Genomic DNA, 9,076 nt, shown 5'->3' on the forward strand with positions numbered 1-9,076 from the left:
ACTGTATCTCGTCATTATTTACTGTATCTCGTCATTATTTACTGTATCTCGTCATTATTTACTGTATCTCGTCATTATTTACTGTATCTCGTCATTATTTACTGTATCTCGTCATTATTTACTGTATCTCGTCATTATTTACTGTATCTCGTCATTATTTACTGTATCTCGTCATTATTTACTGTATCTCGTCATTATTTACTGTATCTCGTCATTATTTACTGTATCTCGTCTTTTTTCTCATCTTTCAGCCTTCCTCCTATCTTTCAGCCTTCCTCCTATCTTGCACATTCATTATTTTCTTGCTCTTTCACTATCTTACGTTCGTGCTCTTTCACTATAGCGCCAATATGTTTGTGCTCTTTCACTATTGCATCAATATTTTATGTTACTGGCAGGCATGTTTAAATGATGATCACGATGATCGATTTTTTGTTTTTTCATTTTTATTTTCGTCTTGTTTTTTAATTTTGTTTATTTTTGTTTTAATTTTATACTTCCCCAACTCTAAAAAGTTTTATTTTCGTGAAGTATGAGTCCAATCAGCTTCAAAGACTTAAACCTGTATTTAAATTTAAATCTTTAATGGTTAGCAGTCATATTTATGAATTATACAATCCTCAAACAAAATTCTAAAAGAAAAAAAAACTAAATGAGAGAGAGGTGCATGCTGCTATGAAAAGCTATTTTTTTTTCCCTGTTTTTTTATTGTAAAATTTAACCCATTAGTTTATATATTCTGCAAATGTCTAAAAATTAGTGTCAAGGAACGAAGGGATTATCATCATTATTAACAATTTTTATTTGATGCAATTGTTTTTTTTATTCAAATTATTTCTGATCCTTTTCCTTTTTTTCTTGCTGAATAAAATATGCACCCGTTTTGTAAATAGGTTTAGGAGTAGTTTTACAATTAAAATGGTGCATTTTTTAAGGATATTACAAAGTCACAATTTCTGCTTTTGTGTAAGGCATAGATTTGATTGTTTAAGGAAGTAGGTGCATTGCGTTATTAAAATGTTTGGGTTCGTTTACTGACAACTGATTTGAGTAGCAGGAAAGAGAGTCGCTTGCTAACTATGATGCTGCAGCCATTGCACAGGTCAAGTTGTAAGAGAAGGAGGAGGAGGAGGAAGGCTCTTTTATCGATGAATGTGTTTCTTAGAAAGAGAGAAAGAACAATTATTACCTAGCTGGATAATTACTTTCTTCTCTGTAAAAGGAGGACATTTCGTTAGAGATTTAATATTAAAAGTAATGGCTAGATGCAGTAGAATTTAAAAGAACATTAAAACCAAATAATTGATGCTATCCATTTGTAAATATCAAGGTCTTACTAAACTGATAAAAATTGTTCTTGAAATGTTACAGAAGAGATACTGGTAACCTAGTAGTTCTATCGATAACAGGCTTTTCTCTGTGTGTGTAATGAAGAATTCTTTATTAACAGATACTTTAATTACTTTAATTTTACACTCTAATTATTGCAATTATTCAATTCATATTTAGATTCTTAAAATTTTTTTTTGTATAAATAAAAACAAAATTGGGATTAAACATTTTATTTAGGAAATACTTTTATAAGACTACCTGAGTGATTTTGGTTACAGTTACTATTTTTGTAAATCCAGTCGTGACACAATTCCATCACCCTTTTTTTGCTGCTGCTGATGATGGTAGGAGTAACACCATCAGCATTGTCGACAGAAATTGACAAATTATGATAATTTGATCAGTATTATGTATCAATAAAAAAACAAACATCAAATATTTGTGTTGATTTGCAATATAAAAAATATGACTTAATAAATGCAATAGACATGCTTAATGGTATTTGTTTCACTGGTATTTAAGTAAAAATGAAAGATTAACAAATGGTAATCTGGCTATTGTATCAATATCTCATCAATTATGGACGCTTCAGATTATGGCAGAAAAATAAGTTTCCTTTGTATTCTGAATAATTACCCAATTTTAAGTGGATATTTTCAACTATAAATTGTTGGGAGCAAAGCTAAATGACAGTGGAAACATGAAGTTTATCAGTACATATTTCTACTGTCAGTTTTCTTTTAATGTTTTTTTTTATCATTAGCTTAATTAATGACTATTGAATTTGAGTTTTATTTTCTAGTATTAATGAAGAGGGACTTAAAATACAGCTGAATTTGTAATTTGTTTACTCACGAAAGATTACCTGTTTAAATATTTAAATAAATTTAATATAAGAATCTTCTGACATTAGATTGCTTCAGATCCATTTTAAAGTTGCCTACGACACACTGTGTCTATTACATAAGTGTTCATGCAAATTTATCATTTTCACATAAAATATATATACACATATATTAAAGAGGTTTTTTAATTCAAGTATTTAAGTATACATTAGATTAAAGCCAACAAAAAGTGTAAACACTATCCTTTTTTCTATAAACACTATCATTTCATGCACTCCTCGTCTACATCTGCATTTATTTAGGAAACCTGCATTTTTTTCTTTTGGTAAAAATATTGATTTACTACATGAAATATTTTGATATTATAAACTATGGTCATAAAACAAATCGGCAAGTCATATTTTAAAATAAAGTCAAGTTCAGTTAATATAGTCTATCATTTCTTTGTTGATCACTATTGTTCCTCCTACAAAATCTATATTTGATACTTGTTCATCAGCTGTTCTTGTTGAATATTGCAGCAAGTTGCAGATTAAAAAGTAATTAATTTTGGAAAATGCATTGCCTTGGTTAAAATTATTTCCACATTGCCACCATTTTAAATGGGGACATTTATCCTTACGAATTAAAAACAAAAATGGCATACTTCAAAAGAATAGAAGCAAAAGAAATTGCAAGTAAATACACTGCCAGGTATAACCAGGTCTGGACAGCTTACGAAATTAAGCCGGTTAGATTTTAAAAGTTTAGACATAAAAAGCAATGCATCTTGAAAATAAATACTTGATTCTGATGATTCTGTTTTTTTTTGTTTTTGTTTTTTTTTCCCCACTATGTTATGGGAATAAATATTATTTGTTTCAGTTTCTTCCTAATAGGTCATTCCATGTCAAAACAACAGCAAAAAGTTCAAATCTGCACCCACCGACACCGAATTAGTTGAAATTTGGCACAAATATTCCCCTTCGTGAGTTAGGAAAATTTGCCAAATTATTTGGTCCTAAACCTTACTGTTTGGATTTTAGTGGGGCGTAAAATTTGCATATTTTGCTTCCAAATTTATGTCGTGAAACCGTACGGAATTTCAGTGTTTTATAAAATAAGAAAAAAAATGCTTCCACTTATTCAATATTTCTGAAATTTGGTAGAAAGGGCATTTAGGGACTGTAGAATCCGAATATATAATTATTTTAACCCCATACCTGGTAGAAAATAAAATTTTCTCCCAAAAGCATGTCCCCCCAAATCGTCAATTTTTTTTACCTATGTAGCTTATGATCAGTCTAGAGAAAATATGTCCTCTTCAATTTTCATAATATTTTGTTTATAGCATCTACTATGACTGCTTAAGTTCTCAAAAAAATTTTGTGAGGGTTTCTAGCCTACTTTAGGCGATATGGTCCTGCCAATTTTATAGGTTTTTTTTTCCCCTATGTACATTCAGTGAAAGATTGATAAAGACAATCATCCTAATGCTCCCAAACTTCTCAAATCTTCATATTGTGTTAAGTAATTTCTTAAACTATTCAATAAGATAATCTTTGTTAATTTAAAAAGAAAATAATTTAAATATATTTTGCAGATATTGCATTTTGTATAGTACGGATAGATTGTCTTTAACAAGTCATAAACATTGACTCATGCAATAAGATCAACACTTTATAGAGTTTTTGTTGATGGCATTAAACATTTTTTGTTTGTTTTTTTACAGTTTTTCAAAAAGTTAATTTTATTAAACTAAAACCTTTTTTTTTCATTTAGAAGAAAGTGATAATAAAATGTATTTTTCATTAGTTTAAAACAGGAAGATTAAGCTACACTGAGCAATAAATTTTTTGTAGACTATTGGTTAAGCATAAGATATCTGATAGGTAATCAACTGTGCACCCAGACTGGAATATTTATTAGTCCCTTTTCCTCCAGTATCCAAAGAGAAAGGTGGCATTTTTTTTTTTTTTACATAGGCGTCACCACTTATCAAGGCCGATAGGCCACTCAAGGATAAGGGTTAAAGAGTGTAGAGTAATGGAAGTTCGGTAAATTTGTTAACTTAAGTGGAACGGCTCATCAGAAACTTGTTCACGTTGGACTTGAAGACAACCATATTATAGACAGCTGGAAAGCAGGAAAACGGAAGACAATTCCACAGGCGTGCAGTTCTAAGAAAGAAGCTTTGATCATGGAATCTGTTTAGGTTTAGGCACAGATAAAGAGTGTGGAAAATTATTGATAATGTTTTCAGCTAGTCTAGTGTTTCTTGTGAAAGTTTGGCGAGGGGGGACCATAGATCGAACACTTTCCATGAAAATAACGATAAAGCAGAGACAAACTTGCAACATCTCTTCTGTGAGATAGAGGTTGCAGCGAAGAGAAAAGGACATCTCCCACCAGGCCACAAAGTCTATTTTGAACCCTATCAAGGCAGGACAAGTCTTTTCTAGCAGCTCCTACCCATATGTGGCAACAGTATTCCATCTTTGGACGTATCTGGCTCTTATATAGATAGAGAATTGCATCAGCAGTGAGATATCTACTGGATCCCACCATTTTTCCAGCGGCCTTGGCAACAGATTTGATGTACGTATTCCATTTAAGATCAGGAGTAAAGGTCAAGCCCACAAGCCTGTCAAAACATAAGGCCTCCCCAAGACGAGAATTGCATCAGCAGTGAGATATCTACTGGATCCCACCATTTTTCCAGCGGCCTTGGCAACAGATTTGATGTACGTATTCCATTTAAGATCAGGAGTAAAGGTCAAGCCCACAAGCCTGTCAAAACATAAGGCCTCCCCAAGACGAGAACCATTCATTTTAATTGATGCCAGATGGGGACTAGAACATTGATGATGTAAAGATAGAAGCTTGGTTTTAGATGCATTAAAAGTAACCAGCCACTCCTTTCCCCATTGTACAACGTGATCAAGATCAGAGGAGAGAGAATCGGAGAGAACTTGGTCGTTTACTGTCTTAGATGTGCTACCATAAATGGTAGTGTCATCAGCAAAAATGTCTACGAATGATGTAAGGATGTGATTTGGAAGATCATTAATGTAGATCAGGAAAAGAGTTGGGCCCAAGATAGACCCCTGAGGGACTACAGCATTTATACTGTGAGCTTCTGATTTTTGCCCATTAACTACTACTCTTATGAACCTATCAGAGAGAAATGATATAATAATTGAAAAGACATTTCCAGCTATACCATAGCTGGAGATCTTGTGAAGTAAACGTTTATGCCATACCCTAGCAAAGGCCTTTGATATGTCGAGCAATTGCCCTAGAAAGGTTGCCTCTGTCGAGAGATTCGTTAATCCTATGAGATATAACTGTAAGCACATATGCTGTAGATCTAGCAGAACAGAAACCATATTGTGTGCCACTAAGAAGGTTATTTTTGCTGAGATGGTTGATTACTTCTCTATTTAACACAGATTCCAGCAACTTACTCATTTTCCTACTTGGATTTTTTACGAGCACACAGAATAATTGAAGTAGTTTTTTTTTGTTTTTTTTTTTCAGATAAAGATGAATTATTCTATTTGTACTGAACTAACAGTTGAAACAAGTACTAATTTATTCCATGATAAACAGTTTGGATTAATTTCAGTGGATCATTTGAATGCAATGGATGTAAAGCTATAGAACAGGACTTGATAAGGATACAAGCTATCTGTGACCATCACAATCAGACCTTGTTAACTAAGTATAAGTGGCTTGAAAAGAGTTGTTGCAATCCATTTAAGAATCATAAGCAAATTAAAGGCAATTTGAAAGCAATTTCTTTGAAGTTGGCAGATAAAGCAAAAGCTAAGTTGTTACTTATTCCAGACAAGAAACTCTGTCCTAATTGCCAAATACGAATCAGCAAACTTCTTGATGATGAAAAACAAAGGCATGTATCGGATGAGGAAATACAAGAGCTTTATATTTGAGTTTTAGCCAGAGAAAATCAGTGCAAAAGTGAAAATTTTAAAAAATGTAATTTGCCAGTGTCGGTTGCGTGACACTGCTGTCCGAACTTTCACCTTCCGGTTACCACTTGACGCGTCTTCTCTCCACTCCAAAACGAACTTCTGCAACTTTAGCTTTTCTCTCTCCTTCTCCGACTTTTCTCTTCTACAAATAGAACTTCTCTGCTCGCAATCTAACTTCAGAATGCCTTCCTTCCCCAAATCACTCCTCTTTTATTTCCAATCAGGAGCATCTCATTTGCATACCTCGTGGTCACCCTGTAGGCATATAAAGAAACAGGGCAGCCATTTTTGTTTCTTTCTTCTTCATTATGAACACGAGGTAAGCCACACAAAAACGCGGTCGGTCGTTCTTGTTTCTTTTTTTCTTCATTTACACCACACGCCCCCCCTGATCTTCAAGATCAATAGGATTCTTCGTAATCCTCCAGCCAAGCAGGCCGCCTCCTCTCACGTCGAGGCCTCTGGGGGACAACTTCTCGGGGGTTAACGTTTTCAGGTTCACTACAACGCGGGCCTAAGTCAGGTCGAGCAGCATCATTTGCTTCTCGGTGGCCCTCGATTTCTTCTTCTTCACTGCCCTCACTGCATACCGGCAATGTCACATGACGCAGGTCTAAGATATGCCGGGGAACGCCATTCACCATCACATTGTTCTTCGACTGCAATCCTGTTATGACCCCTCTTTTCCAACGAGTGGTACACTGTGCATTGGGGGGTTTCACCCACACCTCTTCACCTACTTTGATAGTGGCTTCTTCACTCTCAATTCCTGCTGCTTTGTTGCACGGATGCCGCCACTTATATGTGAAAACGGCCCTATGAGGCACAGTTGTCTCATCTTGTTTGGTCTTCGGCGAGATGTTATACCAAAACACCGCCTCTATGGGTGATACGTTGCTTTTTTCCGCAGCGGCTTTAATGGTGCGATGATTCCTCTCCCCTATTCCGTTGCCACTCGGCCGATACGCTGCTCTGACAAATTGCCTTACTCCCCACTTATCGCACACCCCTTTAAAGGCTTCTGATCGGAAAGCGGGGCCATTGTCCATTAAGAGTTCCTCAACTGGCCCTCTCTCCAAAAAGATCTCCTCGATGACCCCTCCGATCGCCCATGCAGCTTCTGCCCTGATCTCTCTCCAGATGGCAAACCTTCCCGGTCCACAGTCGACCATCGACAGATACAATTTGTGGCGATAGTGTGTCACGTCAATGGCCAATCGCTTCCAGTCCTCCGCAACGTGTAGCTCTCCTGCTTCGTGTCTGGACGGTCCAGGGTCAATTGATTGGCACTCTCGACAGTTCTCCACCACCTCCCTAACCTCCTCCTCGGTGGTCTCCGGGTAAACCTCTCTGGCTAGGAATAACGTTCGTTCTCGACCAAAGTGGTGCATTTCGTGTGACTCTTTGACTTCTTCCCCTGCACAGCATACCGAGGAGACCTCCTTTCCCTCCTGCAGCCAGGCCTTCTTCACGCGTGTCATCGAATCCGCCTTGTTTTTTTCTGACGGGACCAACACAACAGATACTCTCAACTGGAATTCCGCTATCAGGTCGGTGAGCGCTCCGAGTCTGCGCTTGATCAGCATTTCCGCAGCACCCCTTGTCTTAACTCTCTTATCGCCAGTTACTGCCGACCGAATCCACGACGCTACCGTTGCCGAATCGGTTTTGACTCCAATTATTTTCAATCCCCATTTCAGGGCCAGATTGATTCCTTTTATAGCGGCATCTAGTTCTGCTACGTTGATATGGGAGAAGTCGTTGTTTTTTCTTAGCCACGCCGCATCCTCCACAGTTACACCTCCTATCTCTAGTACGACGCCCAACGCCAGGTTACTGGCATCGCACCAAACCACACCCGCGTCTTCGCCGCTGACATACCATTTCCCTTTCACTGGGTCCTCATTCCTCACTCTCGCAATGACTTCTTGCAGCATGTTCATGACCTCCTTCGTCACACGGCCTTCCCAGTCATCAGTGCCTGTTTGTCGTTTAATAAAGCTGCATGCTATCCTGAGCCAGCCAGCGATAGGATAGTGCCCGACCAGCCTCCCGCAGACTGAGAAGAGTTCTCGCCTCGTCAGCTCAGATCTGACTTCGGGTATTGCATTCCCTCGTTCGAAGACAAGGCTGTCTTTTCCATCTCGCCTTAGTTTCAACCCCAGCACCGCTCCTCCATCTAGGGCCTCCGCCGGTTTTGCGGTTAACCCATACTTCTCGACATGGCTTCTTACTTTCTCTGCTGTCACCTCTGCCTCCTCCACCAGGATGTCGTCAATGTACGAGCTAGTGGCCTCCTCCACTGTACAGTCTTTGCTCAGCACTGTCTTCAGTACGGCAGTCATAATTTTGGGGGCTGAACTCAGCCCAAAGCCTAACCTCGTCAGACAATACACCCGCCCCTTGTACCGGACCAGTTGGTACTGCCAGAGTTTTTTATCTACATGGATCTGCAGATATGCCGATTTCAGATCGACAATCTTAGTGGCCCGCCCCATTCTTCTCCATTTCCTCATGACATCCTCACATACGTCGATCCCCGTTCCAGTGTGGCAGGCTACGTGTCTGTTCAATTCCCTAAAATCCAGCACGGGCCTAATCTTGTTTTTGGTAGGCTGAACAACCGCCAGTAGTGGCAACACTCCTTTTTCTTCCCCTGTCCACGGTTTCAGAATTCCTTCTTTTATCCACCTCTCCACTTCTTCCTCGAATCCTTTTCTTATTTCTCCTCGCAGGGTGTTTTCGTAGCAGCCCACCTTATTCTGTAGTTCTGGGGGCCCGGAGATCCATTTCCATTCCACCGTCCACCTCATGCCATCAAACTTCGCCAGGAAATCTTTGTCCTCAATGCAGCAAACCTCTGGTTTTGGGGTTCTGACAGTTCTATCACCTTCCACTCCTGCCATCCCCACTGCGCCAAGACGT

Source organism: Euprymna scolopes, chromosome 14, assembly GCF_053919585.1.
Source record: "Euprymna scolopes isolate OS-2025 chromosome 14, ASM5391958v1, whole genome shotgun sequence".
Taxonomy (NCBI): domain Eukaryota; kingdom Metazoa; phylum Mollusca; class Cephalopoda; order Sepiida; family Sepiolidae; genus Euprymna; species Euprymna scolopes.